The following is a 27,378-nucleotide window of genomic DNA, read 5'->3' as shown; positions in this document are numbered from 1 at the left end:
AACTAGATTTGAGGCCTGTGGGGAAAACCAAACTATGGCGATGGTATTGGCCCTGAGGACTGAGCTGCTTCTAGATTCATCTGCAGCCGTAACTCACTTACAGTGACTTATTGATGTACCAAGCTCTCATATGCCCCTTGTGCCCTGCCTGCCACACCGCTTCTCCCTCTTCATTTTCAGCCTGGAAATCCTGTAGTTATAAATCTCACGTCTCTGATACTGATGTCACTGCTCATCCCTGTCTGTCTTCTGGCCGTGGAAGAAAAAGTGGTATCTGTGTGACAGTGTAATTACTGCCACTTCTGGTCACCCTTCTCCATTGTGACTCCTGCAAGACACTAAGTTGGAAGGAGAAAAATACGTATGTCCTAGGATTAAAGGTGCAGCTGGCAGATATCCAAAGGATATGGCACTTTGAGACATCCAGAGAACTAAAGACAACATCCCTTACCTGGTGAGTGTAATGCTGGGAGAAATGTTTGGAAGAAGTATCAGGGAGACATTGTTTCAGTATACTGCTACAGTTAAAGGTAGTGAGGCTTTGGAGTTCAAACAGTTGGACTTAATTAGACAGCAGCTTTACAGTGTGAAGCTGTGCTGGTCAGCTGTCCATCACCGTGGCAGAAGATTTGAAATAAATACTTAAAGGCAGTAGCTATTTCCAATCACGGCTGCAGAGGCTTCCTTTGACTCAGTCATCGTGGGCCTGTGGGGAGGTGAAACATCAAGCACACAGAACAAAGAATGCTCTTTCATGGTGGCCAGGAGAGAAGGAGGAAGGGAGGAAGAGTGGAAGAGGGGGAGGAAGAGAGGAAAGGAGGAAAAAGGAGTGGGGGGGGGCAGAGAGACAGAAAGACAGAGAATCAGGGAGTGGTGGTGTCCAGGGACCAGAGTCCCAATATATTTATTCAAAGGCATGCCCCAGTGGCACGCTTCCTCCACCTGGATTCCACTTCCTAAGATTCCACCGCTTAAGTCAGACAAAAGCTCAGATTTCGTTATCACCTTTGGGAGGTAAATCATTTCATTGGTGTCTGCAAGTCCGTGGACTATAACGTGCCATGTTCTAAATGCTAGACACTCCCCTCTGTTTAATTATATTTTCTTCCATTTGGTCAATTCTGACATAATGTTAAGGTTTGGATATAGGATGTGTGAACACGTGTGTCCCAGCTGTTTTGGAATGTTGTGGAACATTGGGTGGCAGTGTCGAAAGTGAGGAAGAGGATCTCTGTAGGGTGGACATGACTTTTTCAGATGAATGGATGATCCTGAAGTTGGGTAGCCAAGGCAACCCTCTGGGAAGAGAAGCCCTGGATAGCTACTTTGGAGGAACTAAATGCTCTTTTTAGAATTTGCCTTCTTGCTGAATCTCACTCACTGCATTGACCTTAATAATTTTTCCGTTGGTCAAAGGAAGCTGTGATAGTTATTTGAAGAGTTATTGCCAGGTTCATGTGTGAAGATTAGAAATTGCTAGGTGTGGTAGAAATATGGTCCACATACCCAATCCCCTTTGCCTGAGAGGTGACACGGCCCTCCAGAAGCCAAGCTTCAGGTCAGGTGATTTCCTGAGGGAGTATTCCTCAGCAAAACCTGCATCAACGAGAAGGGAACAAAACAGGAAAGAGTGGATTGCTGCTCAGAAGACGGTCTCGGGGAAAGAGTAGGGACCACGGTGCTAACGTGGTGCAGTAGCACTGTCAGCATTTGAGGCGGACTGGCCTTTTGTGTTCCCCGTGAGTCGCCCACTGCTGTCGTGGAGAGGTGGGCAATGGGGAGAGCTGGCGGAAGGTCTCAGTCATGTCAGTGGTGAGATAACGTCCCAGGCACACCTTGGCGAGGTGGCGTCTGCCAACTATGGCCCACCCTCAGGTGCTGAGAACCTCTGTTCTACTCACGAGGGCATCTTCACGACCGCACCCCTGAGGACTCCATCGTGTGCTGATTACTTCCTACTAGAGCAGCACCCTGGAAGGGGCCTCAGAGTTGTCGAGTATTAAGCAAAGATAAAACAGAGGGCAAGTGCCACACGCTTCACCCCAGTGCTTGGCACACGGAAGGGCTCTGCATATGCAAGATTCTCTTCTTTTTTCAAACATTGTAAATCAGTGTGCGCATGCACACACAGCGTGGTCCACGTGTGAAGGTCATAGGGCAACCTGGGTGAACTAGTTCTCTCACTCCACCTTGTGGCTTCCAAGGATCCAGCACAGGTCAGAGAATTGTTGGCAAAATATCCCTGAAGTCAGTGAGCCAGGAAAGAATATTCTCCAAGCACCGGTCCCGCAGGACTTGGTGCAGGTGTGTGGGCCCCAACCCTTCTTTGCATTTCTGGAGCCTCATCTCAGGATCTCACAGTGTACTGACTTTTGTTATGGTGTAGAAGAACCTGCTTCTGACAATTCGTTATTATCAGCAACAATAACCACAAATGTTAGCTCTACGTAGGTTTAGCATTTCAATCAATTTGGATTGGTATAGTTAGAGGAAATAGCCAAATTCTATATTTTAAGAAATCCTTCATCCATTTTATCTCCTATACTTCTAAATTATGTGTAACAGGTTTTGCTGTCTCTTTTAGTACTTATATGACTGCATTTTTCCTGCTTTTTTTTCAAATCTGAAAGCTAAGAACTTCTGTTCTATCCCCTACTATTCTTAGAAATCCTACCCCATCTTCAGTTATGAGCAAGGAAACTGCCTAATGGATACTTGCCCTGACAATATAGGCGTGAGTGTAAGGGTGGGTAAATAAAGTTGCCCATGAATCAACCAAAAGAACAATCCCACCTACAATGAGTAATTCCTTCTGAAATTTTACGTCAGGAATTTAAGCGATTCCTACTAGGACTTTCAAATTTTGAGTCTCTTCAGTCTGATATCGCTCTTCTGTGACTATAACATTACCAAACCCAGATCCGAGGCATCTAGATATTCATCAAAAAGAAACTCGTCAGCTGAGGAGATGGTTGGTAAAACACACATGCCTCAAAAGGGCGACAACACGCCGGGCATGGTGGCAACACGCCTTAACCCCAGCAGAGGCAGGCAGATATCTGTGAGGCCAGCCTGGTCTACAAAGTGAGTTCCAGGACAGGCTGGGCTGTTACACAGAGAAACCCTGTCTTGAAAAACAAACAAAAAAAGTGCGACAGTTTGAGTTGGATTCCCAGCACTCAAGTTGACAGTGGGTAACGGTGGTGTGAACGGTAGCCACGGTGATGGTGAGACAGGAGGTTGAGACAGGGGATCCCGGTTCTCCCCGCTAACCTAGCCTATGTGATGGTGTCTCCAGGCCAACCAGAGATGCTGCCTCAAACAAAAAGGTATCCAAGGAATGACGTCTGAGGCTGTCTTCTGCCCTCCACATGCATGCGCACACACATGCATGCACACACAAAATTTGCATTACGTGTCATCAATGCTTCAGAACACAGGGAGGAAGATTGTTCTCTAGGATCAATCCCTGGTGCTGGAAAAAAAAGTTAAATAAACCACAACATTAAAAAGTGGCTGGGCAGTAGTGAGATGAAGTGATAGGAACTGATGAGATACAAGTGAAAAAAACCAAATTCTGTAGACACACACACACACACATACATACACACACACACACACACACACACACACACACACACCATACACTGAGTGTATTTAAAATTTGTGTTATTTGTGAGGTAACTATTAAACTTTACCTTCCACGAGGGCCTACAGTCATGCCATTTATTAACTCATCTAACTTTTCTCCATGGTAGATCAAAACAATTAATTTTTAATCTATGATTTTTGTCTTAGGAAACTGAATATTTTCTGGGAGCTGCTGCTTTGCCTGTCCTACCAGCAGGACCCTACTAACCTGGAGGTAGTTAACTGTAACAACACGTAACTGCCTAACACGTGTGCCCAACTCCATCCAGGCTTAGGCTGTGGACTACTTTGGAGGCATTATCCCCCATTTATTTTAGCACCAATTCTTCCACAACTTTTCTGTGGTTTAAGAACAAAACATTTGAGTGAGAATAAAACTTTTCATTGACTATTAATTTGTGGAGGGCTGATGGCTTTCTAAAGGATTAATTAATTAATTAATTAAGTAATCGTCTTGTAGGTTTTCACCAGTCTTGGCTTTAGTGGAATAGGCTCTCTTAGTTTGCTTTCTGCTGCTGTGATAACCAACCAAAACTAATGTGGGAGGAAAAGGCTTACATCAGCTGACAGCCCAGCGCTGAGCCTGGAGCACAAACTAGCTTGTTTCCAGACTGACAGTCTGCTAGCTGCCTTCCTTATACACATCCCTCACCCACCTGCCTAGGGATGGCACTGCCCTCAAAGGGCCAGGGCTGTCAACACCAATTAGCAATCAAGAAAATGCCTTATAGACATGACCACAGGCCAATCGGATGGAGACAAATTCCTATTCTTCAGTTGGGCTTCCTTCTTCCCAAAGTACCAGGTTGACAAGCAGGATTAGCCAGCACAAGGTTATTTCTACATTTTGTGGTTTCCCTTATTGTCTATTGTTAGTATAGGAATGAAAACCATCAAATAGTTTTCTTTATCTTGGGCCATGCCACTTAATTAACTATTTGTTCTACAGTGTGTGTGTGTGTGTGTGTGTGTGTGTTTCTACATCAGGTTTGTAGGGATTTTTTTCTTTTTCATGCTGATTTAGACTCAGGAAGGTTATAGAAAATGGTCAGCTCTGAAATAGATTTCAAATTAGTTTCTGTCTTACTCATTTTAATAGAGTCTCCTGTAATCCAGTCTGACCTTGAACTTCCCGGATAGCCGAGGAGGATGACCTTGTCTTCCTTCATCCACTGACAAAGCATTGGGCTTAGAAGTGCACACCCCACCCACCCGGTTTATATGGTGTTCACACAAAGCTGAGGATGAAGCATGGGGCTTCATGCATGACAGACAAACCGCAGACCCTTTCATTTTACATTCCCATCATTCCTACAGTGTTTCCAGGCTCTGGGGAATTAAGAAAGGCTAAATACAAACACTTGAGTGTCCTGTCCTCACTTGATATAAGGCAGCCTGCCATCTAGAACCCTGAGCAGGAAATCCCCACAGCAAGTGGTAGTAAGCACTCCCCGCCTTCTTTATGTACCATTGTTGGGTAGGACTGGGACAGGGACGCTTGCTTCAGTTTTATAGGATTGATTTTAGATGCTACAATAGGTACTTCAGAGGTCAGCTTTCCCCCACCCCATATTCTGGACTAATTTCCAATCTGAATCACAGTTACCTATTCCTGGGGGTTCACACATTCTCCAAAATGTCTTCATGAGGCAGTGACTCTAAGCAAACCCCAAATAGATCTTTCAAAGGGAGAAGTATAAATTTCGCACATGACTGATTTGCTGATGCCCTAGTTCAAGGACCGAGGAAGCCAGCGCTGACTTCCAGAGCAAGAAATGAGGTGGTACATGAAGTTTGTGACTGCCTCTCCCCAAACCTTTCCTCTGTTGTGCAATGCCCTCCCTTATGTGTCCCCTTGAAATTCAGTGAGCAGCTGAGCCGCCCCTTCCATACCTCCTCACCTGCTGCTGCCTCCACAGATCAGTCTGCACAGGTGGGGTTACAAGCAAAACAACTCTATCAGAAGAAATCCAATGCCCCCATTGCTCCCTTTCTTCCTTTTCTTTTCTTCAAAAGGGAGCTAGATGATAAGATGTTCTCTGATCCTTTAGACACAAAATCTAGCTCCAGGAAAATTCCTAGGAACTCACAGCTGCTACTTCAGTTGTTCTGCCTGGGAAACCGTAGCAGTCTCTCATGACTAGATATGCTCTTCTATGAGTCATGCTTCTTCCATGTGTGGTGTGTGCATGTGTGAGTGCGTGTGTGCATGTGTGTGGTGTATGTGCACACATGTGTGTGCATGTGTGGTGCGCGCGTGCGTGTGGTGTGCGTGCATGTGTACGTGTGTGTACACATGTGCATGTGTGCATGTGTGTGGTGTGTGTGCGTGTATGTGTGTGCATGTGTGTATGTGTATGTGTGTGTGCGTGTGTGTGTGTGTATGTGTGTGTGTGTGTGTGGTGCGTGTGTGTCCTTGAGCATCTGTGCGTGGGTGCATGCCAGAGGTATTGTTTGGCTGTCTTTCTCAGTTACTCTTCCCCCTGTTTTTGAGGCTGGGTTTCACTTGTTCCTGTAGGCTAGCTCTCGAGTGAGCTGCAAGGATGCTCCTAGCCCTAATCACCCCCCCCCCCCAACATGGGAGATAGAAGCAAACACTGTTGCACTTCACCTTTTATTCCAGTGCAGGGATCTGAACTCAGGTCCTCAGGCTTGCGCAGACCGAACTGCCTTCAGTCCCCAAAACCTATGTTTTACTTGTCATTTTAAGCTGACAAAAAGATAGTAATTCCCCACCCAGCAGATGCTGAGAGAAGGAAGGCATCTTCCTCAGTGAGAGCCGCCGTTGTCTCTAGGTAGATTCTTTAACGGTGTTTGGTGGAAGGTGCTGACATTGTTCTCAGTGCGTCCTGTCTAACGTTCACCCCAGTCAGGGGAGATGCTGTCCCTTTAAAATTTCCAAGTATAAAGGTCATGCTTATCACTAAGGATCTTTAAAAAATTAAGAAAGCAAGAAGACAAAGATACTAGTGGCCTTATCACACAAAACATCCTATGCCATCTTTATACTAACAATTAATACTATCAATTAGAAAAATGCAATTTATGGTAGCAAACGGATTACAACTAGGTGGAGTTTTATGTGTTTGTTATAATGGATATAGGATTTTCACATGTATTGGTTAATTATAAAATCAATGTTTTGTTTTCTTCTGTATTAACATTTTATTTTTCTTATAGAGTTTTTGGCAACTTATTATAATGAGTTCATAATACAATAAAATGTCCATTTTTAGTGTCTCTGTGGGCATTTCACAATCTGATGCTGCTTAAAGTTTATGTAGTAAAGTCTGAAAACTGTGTCTGCTTTAGGTGTCAGTGCCTTCCTTACACCTTTCGCTGTTCTCAAAATTAGCAAACCATTTACCTCTAGATTTTGGGTAAATATTGATTTCACGTTTTTGTTGTTGTTGTTGTTTGTTTTTTACTAATTTCTCTCTGATTCTTTCATGTAAATTTCCTTAATTATCTAAAATATATTTTAGAATAAAATGTAAAGTGTGTTTTTTTTTTTTAAAAAAGGCCTTTTTCTCAAATTGCTCACTGTCTCCTCAGACAGCACAAGCTTCAGTTTCTCATTGACTGCTTCATCCTTTATTAGCAGTGTCTGCTGCCTTTGATGTGTTCTGTTTTCTCAACATTCTTAGTTCACTTAGAGCTTACTATCAATCTTTTTTTTTTATTTCAGAAGCAACAGAGGATATAGGTAACATATTGTGCCTGATAGAATTAATCTCACTCTTATCTTTGTAATAGTTCTGTTTTTTTCTCTATTACTTTTTCTTGTTTTGTTTTTTTTCTAGTTTTACTGTGTGTGTGTGTGTGTGTGTGTGTGTTTCCTGATTAAGTCTAGAGGAGCTTTGGTGTGTGTGTATGTGTGTGCGTCAGGGGAATGTCACTGGAATTTTGACTAGAGTCATTTTGAATGTGTAAATTCATTTTAGAAGAACACATACTCATAATAGTCAAAGAAAAAGTTTACTCTTCTGGGCTAACGTTGATACATTTTCAGAGCACACCGGGGGTCAAGAAATGATTAGCACAGTAAGTACCTGGTTATTGTATCTCTTTGAACACTTTCAACAAGCTTCATTCTTCTCCAAAATACTTTTTTTTTATTAGCTGTGTGTGAGGGCACAGGTCTGTAATGCCTGTGTTTAGGGAGGTGAGGCAGGAGGATTGTAAGTATGAAGCCAGCCTGAGCAACACAGTGAGAGTCTGCCTAGTAAAAATGGTAAAGAAATAGAAGTCTAAGTTGACATTATCACCATCACCATCTTATTTTCATAAGCATAAAATGATCAGAGTATTTCCAACAACGAGGAAAAAGCTGACGTTAATCACTGGCTTGATGCTAGATGCTGGGTGTACCGGAGGCAGAAGGCGCCTTTAGTGCAGCAAACCAGTATGAATTGGCTTTTGCTTCTGAACGCCTCATTCCTTTTCTTCTTGCAAATGCTTCTTGCGTATTCTCTCATACCTCCCTAACTGATGCTGCTGAGCTCAGGGATTTAAACTCCACACAACTTTAACGCAATTGTCATACATGTAAATGTCAGGTAGACCTCAATGGGTGTCTACAAAGAAACCAAACATGCATCACAACTTTGTCTAGAGGGAAAATGACACAAAGATTTCCAGAAATTTATTTCAAATATCCCAAATCTACCACATTCCAAAGAATCTGGTAAAACTCAACAACACTCAAAACTGGTTATGCATATATTGTACGTGTTTCATGGTCAACGATTTCCTCTGCTGATTTCAAGATGACATGTGTGGATTACTTGGTTAAACACCTTTGTTTTAATACCAATAAACACACACAGTTTCCAAAATGATGATCATCTTTGGAAAACATCACTTTAAAGCACACAACAGCCAATAGGTGACTTTGTGACCAGACCGGAAATGTCACCGACAAACTGGGCTTTCCCAAGTGGAAGGGTTTGGTGCTAAACAGAAACTGCAGAGTCTGCCTGTGACAAACATTTAGATGTCAGCAGAACTGACTGCGGATGAGGCTGGTGACTCTTTACATGGCATTCACTTCCGCCCAGAACTCTTCCCTGTGCCTTCTACGGGACCTGGGTTCTCCTGTCAAAGGGTGGTAGAGCGAATTAGGGCTGGGGGTTCAGTTCAGTGGTAGAGAACTTGCCTAACTTTTCGGTGACACTTGGTTCTACCTTCACCATGGCTAAAAAGGACAGGGAGGAGGAAGAAGAGGATAAAGAGGAGCAGGAGGAGTTGTCGTCATTATGACCCCAAATACCAACTTAGAATGTATCGGATTATAGGCATTTCTCAAAGCACTCAGTACAAATGGCCACCCATGCCGACCGCACTAAAAGCCCTTTCTGTATGTGTTACATCAATAACTGCCTGTAGACACAGCCCCCAGGGCTGAGGTCATCTTGCCTTACCCTGCATCGGCTCTGTTTTCCTCAGCTCTTCTGGTTCTCTGTTTCTAGAAGGTTTCAGTTGCCTGTAAATTGTGGGCCAAAATCATTTCCAGTAGTTTTGGCTCTGCCAAGGCAGAGCTTCTCCTGGATCAGCCTTCATGAGTTGTGCAAGGCAGCCGCGTAACATCAGTGAGGAGACCATGGTAGATGGCTGGTTCAGAGGGGACCACTGCTTTAAGAAGAGACTAGATATTGTGTATTTGTGGCCCTACCATCAGCTAGGACCAAACACATTACATTAAAGTTCTACTCCTTTGCTTTTTGTAATAAAACTAAGAAAGGAATAAAAACAAGGAGGGATAAAACTCTATTATGCTTCGGGTGGGCTTCTCTACATTCCCCTCAAGACACCCAGCACAACTCTGTGGTGTGAATTGTTCATCATTTATAGAATGCTTATGCTTCCACTCCTGTTTGTCCTACCTCATTTCTAACCTAATGTGCTAGCATATGTTCTTTCCTTTTTTTTTTTTTTTTTTTGGTTTTTCGAGACAGGGTTTCTCTGCAGCTTTTTTAGAGCCTGTCCTGGACCTAGCTCTTGTAGACCAGGCTGGCCTCGAACTCACAGAGATCCGCCTGCCTCTGCCTCCCGAGTGCTGTAGCATATGTTCTTAATGAAGAGGATTACTAAGACACAAAGGATACTATCCTTTGTGATTTCTTACTATCCGCTTCAGGTTAAAAATACAGCTTTTTACAGTGAGATTGACATCCTTCTATAGCATTTATTATGCCCACACCTTCTCCCTTTCTTGTTTTTGAAGATGAATGCTGCAGTTCTATAAATACTGGGGATTTCACATGCATTTTCAATTTCAACCCACTCAAAATACTTCCTAATTTCTCTTTTGATTTCTTCTCTTCTTTATTTATGGCTTGTTTAGAAGTATGTTATTTTATTTACAAATGATTAAAATTATTTACAGGCATTTTCTATTATTATTTTTATTAAATCGATACTAATTTAATATGTTGGTGATAAAGAATATAGAGTGCATGTTTTGAGCCTTTCCAGATCTTAAAAATAAAAATATCTTTTTAAGTATGTGAATGCATGTGTGTTCATCCGTGTAAATGTATGACATGTGTGTGCAGGTGAGAGGGGAGGCCAGGAGAGGACATCAGATGCCTGGAGCTGGAGCTACAGGCAGTGTAAACCGCCTGACAAAGGTGCTGGGGACCTCATTTGGGTCATCTGGAAGAGCAGCAAGTCCTCTGAACTGTTTAGCCATTTCCCCAGCCCCCATGTGAAGTTTTTGAGGGTGATTTTATGGTCTAGACTATGGCCATTGTGTGAACATTGTAGATAGCATTTCTTCAGAGACTTTTCATTTATTGTCGTTTCTGACTGAAATGTTCTGTCCTTAGATCTCCTCAACCCTGATGAGTCTCCATTCCACGTCATCATCTTTATGAGGGTAGTATTTCTGACCTCCACATACATCATACGTATGTACGACACCAGACACACCCACTCTCCTTCTGGCTCCATTTTCTCAATGTACTCGTTACTACTGCATAATCTTCCCTTTATTAGAGCATGCATTCCACGAATATGAAACGTTGATAATTTTTCTCATTTAAAATATCCACAGCATCTAAGGGAGTGTCAAGTACAGGATAGGCGCGGTGTGAATATTTGTTAAATTAACTCGATTTACAAAACAATTTGTGAGCTAAATCCTACTGATTGTATTGCCATCATTTAACCAACATGTTAACCAGATCCGGTGTAAAGGCAAGACTCTGTACACGGTCTGCTTCATGCAATTCCTTAACTTGGTTATGGCTGCTTAGCTACTGTGCTAGAGTCCAAGATGGATGAGCACTGTACCGGCTGTAAAAGACTAGTGTGGGATGGACCTTCTGCTCTGTGGTAGAATCAGCCAGGGGAGAAGCTGAAAAGAGGGAGGGTCTTGTGCCGTGCTAAATGCTTGGGCTTTACCCAGAGAGCAACAGGAAGGCATTGCATAGCTTAGAAAAAGGAGAGGTATGAGCAAGGTTGCAGACTAGGATGCTAGAAATGACACAATTGATTTTGTCCAGTTAGTGTTTGTTGACTCTGAATAAAAGACCGTTCTCTCTGCTAGAGGTATATTGGAAAACAAAACATCTTCATGAAACGTGAGCCTATAAGAAAACTAATGATAATTAAATACATACATGTGCAATATGGGCACACATAGGCAGTCGTAAATGTTTTGAGGGAAAATAAGGAAGGGTACAGGAATGGGGTTGGGATGTCCTTTAAACAGAAAACTCAGGTAAATTCATCATCACAGAAATTATAGTTGAGCAGCGAATCAATGAAAACACAAACAGAAGCCGCATGAAGCCAGTTCTCAAAAGCTCCCAGGAGATGTGCCAAGTCCATTCTACACAATGTTGTAGCACAGACATGGGCTTTATGCTACAAGAAAACCAAGCAATCGGACACTCGCATTAGGAAAGTGACAGGTTCTATTTGACTTTGTGGGACGAGGCTAGTGGATTTCCTGAAAACTTACTGTGGTAGAAAAAGAGAGGAAATGGTAAACCAGTTAAAAGACTATTATCATACAGCAAGAATGGGGTGATGGAGGATGTGTGTCCACAGCAGGGGTGGTGAGACAGGGCTTGGTAGAGATGGCTCTTGTAGAGTACCCTTGAGAATGACCTGGCCATTGTCCTGTTGAACAGTCAGCACTTGTGACTATGCACAAGAGAACTCTGCGAAGTTAGGCTCCCAACTTTCCATCGTTGAGTAGGGAGGACTCTGTAAGACCTCACCTTCTCCCAAGGACTCTTAGGGTAGCTAAGAGAGGGCATTTTTCCTTCCTTGATATAGCTACCAATGAAGTTAGACATGTTCTTGTAAGCAACTGCAGTTAAACTTCCTGGTTTCCCAGCCTTTACTTGGATGAAGTCATTTCTTTGTTTCCATCATTGGGGCTTTTCTGGGTGCACAGATGTGTGCACATCTCTAAGTTTATATGACAAGCATTGACAGAATGCTGAAGAGCTGGGTGGAGGATGGGGAGGGAAGGAATCTTGAAGTTTCCAAGTTGAGCCTTGGCAGTTAGTCAATGGCAGTGCAGTTCTCTGAAACAGGAACTGTTGCCAAGGTGATTTAATGGATCGTGGCCTCTTTCAATTCCTGTGTTGGACCCCTGCTCTACAAAATGGCTATTATTAGAAGGCAGCCTTTAAAGGGTAACTAAGCTTGATGAATGCCATAGGATGGGACTCTAATCCAATATGGCCAATTTCCTTACAGACGAGAGAGGTGGCAGGGATGTACTTATGTAAGGTGAACTTAGAACCAAAAAAATGGTTAAATCAGAAAAATGTTTCAGAAGAAATCAAACCTGCTGACATTATGATCCTTGCCCTACAATCAAACCAGTTAAGCATCCTAGCTTTGTCTTGTTATGACAGCCTAGGCAAGTTAATAAATGAGTGACAGGATAGCAAAAACAATAAAGATTCTCTCTTTGAGTTCATAATACCCGTTGCTCTTTCAAACAGAGGTTGGCTGGGCAGGAAGACATACAGTCCTCAAGCACTGAGAGATAGGGATTCTGAAGCTACAGTGGGCACCCACTGGCACAACAATATTTGGTGTAGGGGAGACACATATTTCCTGGTTTTCTGTTCCTGTGAGAATCCCACCAGTGTTAAATTTCATTGCTTCTTCTGTTACTTTTCCTCCGTGGGGAACATATACATAATTCTTTTGGTCAATATTCATGGCTTAATAATTTTCTTGTGTATGTGGGGGGCAGTGGTATCTGTCTTTAGAAAATATAAATCTTGCCAATTTTTCTCTGATGTTATTCTTGGTCCAGTTTTCATCTCTGTGATCCAATTCTCATGGTGGAGTCCTGTGCTTGTTTAAAGGCTCCTGTGTCTGAAGGCCTAGTCAGTGGCATGACCATACTCCTCACAGCAAATGTTTTAAAAATAAGGATAGGTTTTTATTTCCTGGCCTTGAGTTCTAGCTCTGCTTATATTTGATCATGAATTTGGTCATCTAGATAATGAAGTCATTGACTTAGTGGCTATTGATTGAGCAAACAATAGGGCCAGACACAGAAATTTGGAGTATTCCAGCATTTGGAGAGATAGAAGATACATCAAAAGAGATAAGAAATTAAAATTACAGGAAAACTGGGGTAACATGGTGGCTGGAAGCCAAGGAAAGATAATATTTTAAAGTGCAAAGAATTGGCCTTTTTGTCAAAACTGTGGGCGATCTGACTTCATTACAACATGTGAAATAGTTGGGCTGGTCACCTCTTTCCAGTTAATCTGAACCCATTAGTTACTTGTCAACGGGAAAAAGCATAATTCCAGCTCATTTCAGTGAAGCAGAAATCCCAGCGCAGCCTCCCTGACACACTCCGTCAACATCAGACATTGCTCCCTAGCCAGGCACGCAGTCGCGTGGGTTTCTTGGGAGTTAGCATGCACAGCTCTTATTTCTAAAACAGAGGAGGCCTGGGTCAGACGAGGAGTTGCTAACTTTTTCTGTAAGCAAGGACTACCCTTTGAAAACACATCCTTACATACATACACAATGCATGTCTCAAATGAAGCTGTCCAGTTGAGATTGTGTCTCCTTTTGGTGTTGAGAATGGGTCGAGGAAAAGCCAAGGACAGCGCAAAGGACAAGCTACTGACTCAGCTGCTCTTGAGAGCGCTCACGGACAGCGCAAAGGACAAGCTACTGACTCAGCTGCTCTTGAGAGCGCTCACGGAAGTCTGCCTACAGCTGCTGCTGATAAAATAATGGTACCTCTGTGTACAGAGGATAGAATGGGTAGAAGATGGGTAAACGCGTGGATTCCACAGGATACATGAAGGTGGGGAGAAAAGTGGGTGCTTCTGGTTTGCACATGTAAGTAAATAGATATTTTATCAAAGTAGGAAATTATGAGGCAGTTTATTTTTATTTATTTACAGACAGTCTCACCACGTAGCTCTGGCAGGGTTGGGATTTTCTATGTGGACTATAACCTGATATGGTAAGCCAAATAAACCCTTTCTTCCCTTAAGTTCAGGGCGTTTTATCACAGTCGCCTAAATGAAACCAGAACACTGAATCCTTTCACATCCAGAGTGAGCAGAAAATGGCGGCTTTGCTACTAAGGTAACGAAGGAAGTGACCATTACTCTTCAAGGCTGGAGGAGCAGAGGGCATGAGGCTGGGTATGGGGAAGCAGACTGAGCCAGTGAAACTGGAAATATGGTTATTGCTACAGTGGACAGTAAAAGAAGCTCTCCAAACCAAAGGCACAGTTAAGTGAGAGGTATGTATGTGTGTATCTGTATGTGTTTTGTGTGTATGTGTATATTGTGTGTGTCTATGTGTGTGTACATGTGTGTACCTATGTATTATGTGTATATGTGCGTATGTTTGTGTTGTGTGTATATGTGTTGTGTGTATATCTATGTGTATTTGTGTTGTGTGTGTATCTATGTGTGTGTTTGTGTGTATTTTTTGCTTTGTATATGTGTGTGTATGTATGTATGTGTGTTGTGTACATATGTGTGTTGTGTACGTATGTATGTATGTGTATGTGTTGTGTGTGTATTTATGTAGGTGTATATGTGTGTATGTGTGTGTTGTATGTGTATGTGTTGTGTGATATCTATCTGCATGTATCTGTGTGTTGTGTGTATGTGTTGTATATTTATCTATGTGTGTATATATATATGTATCTGTGTGTGTTGTGTATATCTATGTGTGTATTTATATGTGTATGTGTTGTGTGTATCTATATGTGTGTACATGTCTGTATATGTGTATATGTGTTTGTTGTGTGTCAATGTGTTGTGTGTATGTGTTGTATGTATTGTATATGTCTGTATCTATGTGTGTATATGTGTGTGTTGTGTGTATATGTGTTTGTGTGATGTGTGTGTTGTATATATACATATGTGTGTGTGTTTGTATGTGTGTATGTGTTGTATGTGTATATGTCTGTGTGTGTACATGAAATTATTTTGTATTCTAGAAGCAGCAAGCAGCAATAGTAATAGAGGTAGTGTCAGTAATAAAAGTGTAGGTAGACATATAAGACTCTAATAATGATTGTTTAGAAATTGTATCTATACCATAGAAGTATGATGCACTAACTTCCTTACCTTGCTATGTTGTTCAGACTTTAAACCCCCAAAGACCATATGTTACAGGCTTTCACCCAACTTACTGCTATTGAGAGGTAGCAAAACCCTAGAGGTAGAGCCTTTTTTGGAGGTATTTAGATTACTGACATCTTGTCTCTGAAGGGACTAGTGGGTTTTTCTACTTTCTAGCCAGAAGACAAGTGATTTTTAACACTATACACGCTGTGATATGATGGGTTGCCTCACCACAAGCCCATGTCAATAGGGCCAAATGACTGTGGACCAGAACCTTCAAGACTGTCATCCAAAACATATTTGCCCCTCTTTACATTGTCTCAGGTGTTTGTAGTCGCGACAGAAATCCGACTAGTGTATATTTCTGGAAAATGGAGGGTTTTTTTTTTTTTTTGAGGAGCTATTTTCTCGTAAAAAAAAAATTTTAAAAACCTTGCTAGAAGTCAGTTTTAGAAGGCATAGGTTATGTTTTGGCAACTTGGGCTGGTACTCCAGTGGCTGCTGCCATGACAACTGACTGAGGCCAGAGGGAGGGCGTTAGTTGTATGTCTGGAAGTTGGTTCTCCCTTCTGGCTGAGTGTGGCCTCTCATCTTCATACAGCTTAGCCCAAGCTTCCTCATTTGGGCAGCAGTGATCTGAGAGTAGAAGTCCAGAGGCTGTGTGTGTCTGAGGCTCTGAAGTCTTAAGGTGTCCCTCTGTTTCATTCTGTTCTTTAGGGCAAGTCCCAAAGCTAGCCTTTATTTAAGAGTGAGAGGAAACAAACTCTATTGAAGGCAAAGGGGCAAAGTGATGGTGCAAAAAGATGGTGCACCAAAAGAGTTAGAACCATCCGTGAAGAGGAGTTAGAACCGTCTGTGAAGAGTTAGAACCATCTGTGAAGAGGAGTTAGAACCGTCTGTGAAGAGTTAGAACCGTCTGTGAAGAGTTAGAACCGCCTGTAAAGAGTTAGAACCGTCTGTGAAGAGTTAGAACCGTCTGTGAAGAGTTAGAACCGTCTGTGAAGAGTTAGAACCGTCTGTGAAGAGGAGTTAGAACCGTCTGTGAAGAGGAGTTAGAACTGTCTGTGAAGAGTTAGAACCGTCTGTGAAGAGTTAGAACCGTCTGTGAAGAGTTAGAGCCGTCTGTGAAGAGTTAGAACCGTCTGTGAAGAGTTAGAACCGTCTGTGAAGGTCGGCTTTTGTCAACCATCACAGGTGTATCTTCTTGGAAGAGGAAAGAGCAAATGAAAAATGCCTCCATAATACTGACTTGTAGGCAAGTCTAGGGGCCATTTTCTTAATCCCTGATTGATGTGGGAGGCCCACAGTGGGTGGTGCCACCCCTGGGCAGGTGGGCCTGGGTTGGGTAAGAAATCAGTGAGCAAGTCATAGGGAGCAAGCCAGAAAACAGCATTCCTCCATGGCTTCTGCTTGAACATCTCTCTCCAGGTCCCTGCATTGAGTCCCAGCCTTGACTTCGTCTCATGATGCATGGCGATTGGGACATATAAGCTGAAATAAACCATTTATTCCCCAAGTAGTGTTTGGTCATGGTGTTTGTTATAGTAATGGAAAGCAAACTGAAACACCATCTTTGTAAACTGTTAACTTATGGCCTGATAAGATGAGACTATTTCTTGTGTCATTAGCACATGCTATGCCATGTGATCTCAGATCTATAAAAAATATCTATGTCCAACTAAGCCATGTGAATGACATGTTGTAAGTTCAATGAAGGCAAGAATGAGGGAAAATACATATTGGTCCAGAATTCTGATGTGATATTATCTGTTGTCATACTATTATATTGTACTTATTCCAAGAGAATGTTGGTAACTTGTTATGTGGACCAAGTGGTTAAATATATCGAATTATATAAATCTAAATTTCCCTGAAATCTGGAGAGGAAACGCCAGGAAAATCACTAAAGACTTTCTCTTTTGAAAAGCTGAGGTGAAGCCCAGTGAATAGGCTACACAGAAATTGGCAAAACTGGACCCATAGCAGTGGTATTCACAGCTCAGTTCTGCTTACAAGTAGTGTGCGCTGTTTTGTATTAAAAGATCAAAAAGAAAACAGGTACTTACCATGATGGTTTTCAGGGGACTTGGCGTCAAAGAACGGTGCCAGACTTGTGGATGCTTTTTTCTGCTCTGTGCTCCAGAGGCACCATCTAGTTTAGCTGGCTTCTCCGTGAGTTTGTCAGCAACACCCGGTGGCTACTGAGGAAGTGAGAAAAGAGTTGCCATTTCAGCAGGGAGGTGATGCTTTGCTTGGGATGTTTCTTCTACTTGGGCTCGATCTGGTTTCATTTCTGTTGTGCTTACAAAACACGCTAACACAAATCAGGAGAGAAGAAAGGATTTGTTTTAGTTCAAAATTCCAGATTATAGTCCACAGTTACAGGGAAGTTTACAGTAGGCAGGAGGGCAGAGGCTGCAGATTACAAGACATCCACAATCAAAGGTGGAGAGAAGTGAATGCATACACACATTCACCAGCTTGTTCTTGGCTCAGTTTCTCCACTCTTAAACAGTTTAAGAACCTCTGCCTAGGGAATAGAGCTGCCCACAGTGGTCTGGGTTTTACCAGGCCACTTAATTAAGATAATCCCCAGAGGCCAAACCAATGTAGATAATCCACTACTGAGACTATCTTTCAAGTGATTCTAAGATGTGTCCAATTAGCAATTAAAGATGTTCACCCTGCACTGAACTGACTTACATCATTACTGAAGCTGCCCCCTTCCCCTCTTCCTCCTGCTCTTCCTCCTCCTTCTCTGACTCCTCAGATCTGTCTTACGGCAGAGAAGGGCAGCCATGTCTTCCTTGGTGTAGCTGTGAATGATGCTTCTCTAGTCACAAAATCTTGCAGCAACCTTGGGGGAAAGCTTGAGATTCAGTTCAACCATCGCTAAATGCACAATCCCTTCCTCGGGTAATTTCTCATTCAGAATGGTGTGAAGATTGCAGAACTGCCAGTTACTAGCTGTGGTTGGTTTTGTTGTTGTTTTGTAGTGCTGGGAGTCAAAACTCTTTTCATTTTGAGACAAATTCAATTTAAAACATTGCAGCATACTTCTGAAGTAAGACTAGCTGAGGTCATAAGATTACCTGTGCTGAAGATAATTATCCTTTTAATGCCTCTGTTTCCTCAAGCATAAACCTAGACAAATTATTATGGCCTCCGGCAACAGTTACAACAATTAAACTCATCAATCCATGTAAAACTCTCAAACCAATGCTGAGCACATGGTGAGCATAAAGACCCTTAGGTATTAGTACAGTCACTTTGTGGTTTTGATTTTTATATGCCACAGAAAACACGGTGGGCAAATTACAGAGATCGCTTTAAATATTCTCATTTAAAAATGTGTGCAGTTAAATCAGAGGAGGGAACAGTGCTTACAGTAATATTCAAGGTGTGATTTAAAAAAATTGTGTCTTAGGAGACTATCAACCTACATTATTGCCAAGGGTGGTCAATCTGAGCCGAGATGAATGACTAAGGGGATGGATTTGGGAGGCACTCTGAAGAAATGGTCTCTGGAGGAAGACATGATTGGAGCTATAATATTAGCTTTGTTCCCTTCTGCTCCCTGCAATGGCATTGCACTGTGGGGATGCTCGGCTATGCCCTATTAGTCTCTTGAAACAACCTCTGACTTCATTGCAGGGGTGTGAGCCGAAAGTAGTTACTTGACGCTTTGACAAAGATCTGCAGTTTTCTCATATTGGGCTGGTTTTTTCTGCTGTCACTTCAAATGAGAATTTTCACTATTGACTTCTCTTAAGGAAACACAAAGAAAAAAAAACCACTTGCTCCTCTTGAAGACATTGCATTTCTTAACATGTATATACTGCTTATGCTCCATCTGCCCAGATTCCTTTTTCCAGTGGAAATATTTATGAACTTTGATAAAGATATGTCTATACATGTCTGGAATATATACGGCAGTTTTGCTCTAAATTCCAATCTTAACTTTCATTAAAAATTGTAAAGACCTCAGTTTTCATTCAGTTACAAACACCTTTGAGCCCTTACCCCTCAGAACTTTAACACATTGGGGTACTCTGGCGCATATGTTAATATATCAATGTAGAACGTACTATATTTTTTAGAATGTTTCAATCTGAAAGCAGTTTTGGTTAGTGAAGTGTGCTCCCTCAATACTAAATAAATCACAGCTTTTATTACAGAAGTACGCCAGCCACCAGTGGATGAATGAAACCTCCGTGTCCACCTTCCTGAAACCTGAATCCCCACTCCCAACCACAATAAAGGCTGCGGCAACTATGGACTAAGGCTCAGATCTCAGTCCTTTTATTTCAACAATTCTCCAGCGCTCTGCACCACACGGAGAATCCATCCCACGAGAATCCATCCCACACTCCATAGCGACAGTCAGTGCCCTTATCAGCCTCTCCCCATTCAGCTGTCCAAACACTGTTCTTCTCCACTGTTGCTTGGGACCTGTGTTTTGCTGGTCCTGGCTAAGTTCTCAAAGCCCAGTGGCTTTGCCAATGCTTCAGTAGCCTGAGCGTCCCTCTTTCTTACTGGATCTACTCTAGTGACCCTTCAAGGACTTTTCCAAGTAGCTTAATCAAACCTGAAGAGTTGACTTCCTCTGGGGCACGACAACATTTGATTCGCCCTCCAGCTGGCTGTTGGACTCCTGTCACAAAAACCAGTCTACTTGACAATGCTGAGATAGAAGTCTCCACTGACTAAGCCCACTTGTAGATCAAGGAAAAGCTCAAATAAGTGAATACCAGTGGCTCTAGCTTATTTAGAATGCCTGTGCACTAGCTGTTCTTGGGAAGGCTAAATACTTCAGGATTTATTATGTGTTCTTAGGAATCTGATGAGTGCAAGTTGGATTAAAGGCGTTCCAGTCTTAATGGCTGTCTGGTATCCAGGGTTCTACTTACACAATCTCCTTTCAGCTTCCCTGAGGTTGACCTTATTGGGTTCCTATTACAGCCAAGGAAATATAGATTATAAGTATGATGGTGGGCTCGTGAGTCCTGGGAGAGAATGCAGAGCATAGCATAACTGTCTGGAGCTTGACTACCTGGGTATAGATTCTGGCCGTACTTTTTTCCAGCTGGGATGCTACTACACCTTCCCATACCTCACATTCTTTCATTGCAACATGATGGTAGAGTCTTCCCCTTTTCCTTTGTTTTCTTTAAGAATAAAATAGACTGATGTACAGAAAACACTCAGAACAAAGGATGGCATACAGCAGTAGGCACCTGAGTGTCGGGCATCTTCATCACCATCATCTTCATCCTCGTCTTTCATGAAGGTTGAAGAGGTTGGATTTGCATCCAGATGTGGTTGGATTGAAAAGCTTCCCATGTGTACATGTCAAATGGCTCCTGCTTTTGTCCATTTGTCTTGAGTATAGAGTGAAAAGGCTTCTTGGAGTTTTCTCTCGGGGCTTCACACGGTTACTTCAACAAGTTACTTTCATTTAAAATACATGGGTAGTGTGACACACACACACACACACACACACACACACACACACACACACACACGTCACAGAGATGGAAGGCTCCAGAAACACTAAGGTGAGCAAGACGCGATCGTGTCATTTCTGGGTATCTAACAAAGCATGGATCTCGCAATTAAAGTTGTGCAAGGGGAGGAAGTATTTGCCCGCGCTTGCTCCGATCAGCTCTGCATGGCTGTGTCGTGAGGACTGACTTGAGCATGCACGCTCATGCTGAGGCTGTAACATAAGGGCTGAGGGGGAGTTTTGTAAAGTTGTAGGAGTTTATCTTCCTCCCCAGCCCCCTTCCTCTGTTCCTCGGAAAAGCATGGGCCCCACATTACTCAGGAAGAGCAAAGGAGAGGTGAGAGGCAGATAAGAAAGGTGTTATGTTTGGCATGACTGGTTTAAGGTTAAGTTTCGGCCTAAATAGCCATTTAGGGTGATTTTTAAAAATATATTCTTTAGGTATGTTTTGCTGTATCTGCATCTCCATATTCTCCTAGTTAAGCAGGAGACTGAAATGATCAGATGAGTTCCTGAGGGATATTACTCTTTTAATCTAGTTGCATTCGATGAAATTCAACATTTTTTTCTCCTGCCCTTGAACGATGGCATCATTCTGGGATCTTTGGAGCCTAAGACAAGGTCAGGTTCCTCAAGGGACTGGAAGTTCTGCCTAGAAGACAGCCCAGTGTTACACCATGCTCTGCTGCCTTCCACAGTGGGAACAGCCATGAAGAACCATGAGCGCACACAAGCAGGAGACATGGTCCATGGGACTGGCTGGAGTCAGTGGTGTCTGGGGGAGCAGTTGGCGGGAAAATACCTCAGAAGAGAAAGCTGGGAATCTGCACATGGAAAAGGAAGAGCCAAACACACCAAACAAGTATAGACCATGAGCTCAAGCTTGGCCTGGAATCAAATAGTATTTATCTGATGGGCTGCGTGAAAACAGAGGTGTGAAAGAGCCCGGAACTCAAAAGATGAGGAAAGTCACATGGGCAGTGTGCTAGTGAGTTTTTGGTCAACTTGAGAGTCATTTTTGAAGAGAGACTCCCAATTGAGAAAATGCTTCCACGTATTGGCCTGTGTGCAAGCCTGTGTCCATGTTCATGATTGATGTTAAAGACGAGAGGGCCCAGCTCACTGTGGGTGGTGTCACCCTGGGCTGATGGTCTTAAGTGCTGTAAGAAAGCAGGCTGAGCAAGCTGTGAGGAGGAAGCCAATAAGCATTCCTGTTCTGGGGCCTCTGACTCAGCTCCTGCCTCCAGGTTCCTGCCTTGTTTAGTTTCTGCCCTGACTTTCCTCAGTGATAGACTGTGATCAGGAATGTGAGGTGGAATAAGCCCTCTTCTCCTCAAATTACTTTCAGTCGTGGTATTTTGTCAGTGCTAGAAACCCTAAGACAGGCAGGGCTATAGGCTGTAAGTGACAAGATTTAAATAAGGTAAGCTATCTCCAGAAAGAAAAACTCATTAGCCATTAAATTTCATCTTTATTATGTAAAACACCTCTCTAGTCTTTTCTGGCCAGGATTCACGAAGAGAACATTGTGGGAGATTTCTAGGTCTATGAACATCTTGATCCTACAACTAATTCAGTGTAAATGGCCCCACTATCCAGCCGGAAGCACAAACCAGAGGCTGGAGGGTAACTCGTGCCAATTCTTTCTTTCCCACACCCATTTCTTTGTGAGAGTCTCCCAGTTCTCCCCTGAAAATCCTTCCCCTTCCTTTTATCTCAAGTTCCAGCACTTAAAATAGAGGCCCCTAGACGCAGGACTCTTTCAGCTTCCCTTCAAATCAGTAGTCCCCATTCTACCACAGTGAGCTCTCTAGTGGCCTCGGCCCCTCACACTCATTGCAAACCTGGCCCACAGTCCACAGGGCTCTGCATGCCTTGCTCCATGGGAGCAGGTATTCTCACCACAACTAAGAGAATGAAGATAGTTCCCCACAGACACACCACCTGGTCTAGGCAACCCTTGCCTGAGACTCCTTCCCCAAGTCTTTCTAGACTGTGTCAAGGTGACGATTAAAAGCAACCATCACCACCACTCAGACTTCTCATCTGCGCCCTGGGGGGTCTACACGGCATTGTTTCATCTCCAGGAACGCTTTAGAAGTATTTTCTTACAACTTAGAGAATAAATCAATAAGGTACAAAGGTATAAATGTGCCATAGTTACACAGCTAATGTTGGTTTCCCCTCTGTTTGTACACTTTTTTTTTTTTTGCATTAGGTGTGAGTCAGCCACACAGGCAGTGAGGAGAATTTACGCCAGTTTCTGAGAATACTTCTAGTATCTATTTTCTTATCTTCATTTTGCAGACAGGGAAATTGAGGTACCCAACAGTTAGCAAAATTAGCCTAGAGTCTAGGGATGGCTCTATGGTAGGGGGACTTTTCTAACAGACTCAAGGCTTGGGGTTTGACTCCCAGCATCAGAAAACAGAAACAATAGAAACAACCATAATTAGTAATTGTCAGTTCTGAAAGCCCCACACTGTTCTGGAGGAGAAATTAGCTGAGGAAAGGGTTTTGCTTTTAATGATGGTTGAACTGAATCTCAAACTTGGTTTTTAAAGACAGTATAATAAATAATTTCCTTTCTAATTCATTTACTGATTTGGTGACATGACCCTTCTTTGGTCCACATTCTTGTGTTTTTATGGTAAGCACCATGTTCTTCTTGGGGAAGCTGGATACAAACAGCTCATGTATGCAGTAGTGGGTAAGCTGCAAGAAGGCCAAGGAGAAATGGCTGTGCTTTGGCTCCTGGGAAATGGGTTGTAGACACTGTAGAAACCCTACTTCAAAGCAGCATCTGCGACACCAGGACGCAGGCAGGCGTCACTTGCTCACAATGGCTTGTCTCATCCCTGAAAGGAAAAGTATGAAGGCCCTTGGGACCTCGTCACAGGGCTTTCCTCTATAAACCCCACATAGATGTGCTATCCTTCAGGGATGGAGTTCTTTCCTTTCTGAACGCCCTTGTCCTACAGAGGCATTCGCTCCCTTACCTGTCTCTTGTGGCTTTACTTTAAGAATGCCAACACATAAGCCAGTGCTGCCAGGAAGCTTCTGTCTGCACCATCAGCAGAAACCATGCTGTCTGTCTGTCTGGCCTCAGACAGGGCCTGAAGAAGAGCTGGAGGCTTCCGGTGCCCTGGCTTTGTTAGAGACTCAGTGTATTGATTCTCACATCATTCATGCTATCTCAGCGCCTCTGCTTGTAACTGTCATTTTTTTTCTTTGTTTTGTTTTGCTTTTCAAGACAGGATTTCTCTGTGTACCACCCTAGAAATGGTCTGGAACTTGCTCTGTTGACCAGACTGGCCTTGAACTCACAGAGATCTGCCTGCCTCTGCCTGCCAAGTGCTTGGATTAAATGTGCCACCACACCTGTCTCTTAACTGCCTTTTATCCCCTAGTGTGCTTTGGCTACAGGGCACAAGTAATCCGACCACAAGGAGAGGGACGCCATTTTACTTGGCTGCCATTTTACATTTAATTGGTGTGTCACTCAGGGGCAGTGTTTCCTTGAGAAATAGAACCAGGATGGTGGTAGTAGTGGTGGTGGTGGTGGTGGTGGTAATGGTGGTGATGGTGTGTGTGTGTGTGTGTGTGTGTGTAACAGGTTTGTTTTAAGGAATTGGGTTTTGTGATTGTGGAAACTCGGTGCATCCACAAGCTACTGGGGAAGGCTGATAGACTGAAGACCCACAAGAGAATTGTAATTTAAACCCACAAACAACCTGTTAGAGACTCAGGAGGAGTTAATGTCTGCAGGCTTCATATATATATGTGAAGGTTCAAGGGACCATTTTGGAAGAGAGACTAGGAGGAATGTAAGAGCCAGAGGCAATGAATGATGACAAGGAGACATTATCTTCTGGACACAATAGGGTGGCTGCACACAGGAACTCACAGTGGTTGTTATGGGATGCACAAGACTTTAGTTTGTTGTTTTGTTGGTTTTTTTTTTTATTTTTTCGAGGCAGGATTTCTTTGTGTAACAGCCCTTGCTGTCCTGGGACTTTCTCTGTAAACTAGTCTGGCCTCAAACTCACAGAGATCTGCCTGCCTCTGCCTCCTGAATGCTGGGATTTAAGGCGTGTACTACCATCGCCTGGCTGCACAAAGCTTTTGACCAAATCTCGGCATAGAGATAGGGGAGCTGGACACACAATCCTACCCCTAGTCTTGGAGCTATTGACAGTTGGTAGCTTCTGGGAGAGAGAGAGAGAGAGAGAGAGAGAGAGAGAGAGAGAGAGAGAGAGAGAGAGAGAGAGAGAGAGAGAGAGAGCTCTTTAAGAATGTAGTCCCGATAAACTGATGCTCCACTGGAAGATTTTACCACCAAGCATAGTTGGCAGCACAACCAGTCTTGAAGGGTTGAAAGAAGAAAGACAAAGCTGCGCGACTAAGAAAGGAAAGGTAGACCTGCTAAGCTGGACGAGGGGGTTGAATGTGATCAAATCACATTGAAACTCTCAAAGATCTTTTGAGAACTGAAATATAAATTGGGAGGGAGCTTTTTGTCATTGAGACACAGCTGCTGGTAGGAAGGGAGGTGACCCCTATCATGGTTACCCAATAGCTTCAACCTCTGCTGGCTTACTGGGAGGAAGTGTTGCTACTAATGAGCCTTATAAAATAGGACATTAATTTTATGTTCAGCTGTCCACTCAGCTCTGAATCAATGCCAGGCACCATGGTAGGAGCATCTACACCTGCACTGAGGAGGCTCGGCCACTCCACTTCTGTCCGTTTTCTTTTGTGATAGTTCTATTTTGTTTCCATTCCTCTGGTTTCATCTAGTTTGCCTGCTTTGTCGTTTGTTCTTCCTTTCCCCAAGAGAGTTCCGAACAAAAGCAAAGCGAGGGACACCAAAGAGAGAGCAAAGCTCTCACCGTTTCTGTGCATCCTTCTGTGCTCGGTGACATGGCCCCCCTCATCCCTCATCCCTCGGTGTATCCTGATTGTTGTTCTTCAGAGGAAATTACCACATACTGGGGATACTCTATGCATGTGGCATGGTAACAATAGGTATGGCTAGTAGTGTATAAATAGATATATGCTAGTTGAATTTGAGCTCATGGGATGGCAACAAGGGGAGGAGTCTAGAGTCTCCATCCCAACAAAGCACATGGGATCAGCCATTTTGACATGATTCCCCATGAAATGTTCTTAGCAGAGGCAAGACTACCTAAGCTCCTGTTTGTTTTCTTCCTCTGCTACAAGGAGAACCAGAAGCAGCCTTTCCTTGGTCCTTTTTCCTCTTCAATGGCAAGGTTTCTGCTCTGACTGATCCACTCACATACCTCCCCATACATGATAGTTCTCATGTACTGAACTTACAGTCACGTGAGGATGCTGATGGGATGGGGAGGGTCTATTCCACGTGGGACAGAGTATAAAGGTGGATCGTTTGCAAATTTATCTATCCAGTCCTGGAAAGAGACTGAAACCAGCTTCCCTTATTAGTCAAAACAGTAGGTTCTTATCAAGAAGAAGGAAATGAGATTCTGGAGAATGAATAGAATCAGTGTAGGGGGCGGTGTGGGTAGATATGGTCAAAGTACAAAGAAGACTTATAGGAAAATGTCTTTAAGAAACCCATCACTATTTTTAGGCCCTTAAGTAAAGTGACTTAGACACTTGACATGTGGAGTTAAAAAAAATATGAGAAAGAAACAAAAACCAAAAGACCTAAGCTTTCAGTCTAGTGACTAGATAGAGTAAAAGAGTCAAAGATAGTGCCAAGGCAGACGGGCTAGGCTCCCACCCTGCTACTTCAGGAGCAGAGAGTGCACTTTATGTCCTGTGGTGATGAATTTAGCACCCCCATATGAAGGAGGATCAGTTCTTGCAAATGCTAAGCAGATGACCAGCTGTTCTAATATTTCCGAGCAGTAGAGACAACAATCTGGAAGGCAATAGTCCAGGCTTGCTTGGGAATCAGTTACGCCATCCCGGTTAGTCCTAACACTCTTGGCTTTGTAGGCCGAGCAAGAGTGTAGCAGCTTATGCAGCCGTACGTCTTATCACTCATGACATAGTTAGTGGCTGCCTCTGTAGTACCTGCCAGGTTAATTCAGAAGCCTCCTTGAACCTCTTTCTTGAGTTCTATTATACCATCGGGGAAAGAACCACTAAATGAGTCTGGGTCTCAGTGTGATATGGTCTGCCTATTCTCTCAGTCCTTACCCACCGGATCATTCTGCTTGCTTCTTCATGTGAGCTTGCCCATTAAATGTAAAGAAAGCAGGTTATAAATAAGCAAAATCAAGGCGCCAATGCTTCTGAAGTGTACTACATAAAATAAGCCTAAGGGTGGCACATGGAACTTAAATTAGCCAGAGCATCGGCTCAGTATTCACCCCAGGATCCTCCCCTATATCCATGACATTGGCAGAGCATCGCTCCTTCTGCATCTCTAGGGTGTTTGGGAGATTTACAGGGTGTCATAGGAATGTGAAGTAGCAAAATTAGTTTGTAAGACAGACCACAGAAGAAAGGCTGCATTTACAGTGGCTGTCAAAAGCTCTCTTAAGTTCTTAGTAATCAATTGCTGAATAACTGAACCACAGCCCACAGTTAGATTAAACTAGGTCACATGTAAATTTACAGTATTGACTTTGTGTAAAACAG

The 27,378-nt window shown here is 43.2% G+C and overlaps 1 long non-coding RNA gene across 1 annotated transcript in view; it reads right to left on the bottom strand.

Annotated features, from left to right (window-relative positions):
- Positions 1–1,437: 1,437 nt before the first annotated feature.
- The window catches only part of LOC119803538, a 44,288-nt gene continuing 18,347 nt past the window's right edge, over positions 1,438–27,378 (bottom strand). Inside the window, exons 2-3 of the long non-coding RNA XR_005283663.1 lie at positions 17,306–17,553; positions 1,438–1,596 (exon numbers count right to left, since the gene is read on the bottom strand). This is a non-coding gene — a long non-coding RNA (uncharacterized LOC119803538). The remainder of the gene's footprint in view (positions 1,597–17,305; positions 17,554–27,378) is intronic.

Source organism: Arvicola amphibius, chromosome 17 (genome assembly GCF_903992535.2).
Source record: "Arvicola amphibius chromosome 17, mArvAmp1.2, whole genome shotgun sequence".
Lineage (NCBI taxonomy): Eukaryota > Metazoa > Chordata > Mammalia > Rodentia > Cricetidae > Arvicola > Arvicola amphibius.
This window is presented reverse-complemented; position numbering and strand designations above follow the sequence as displayed.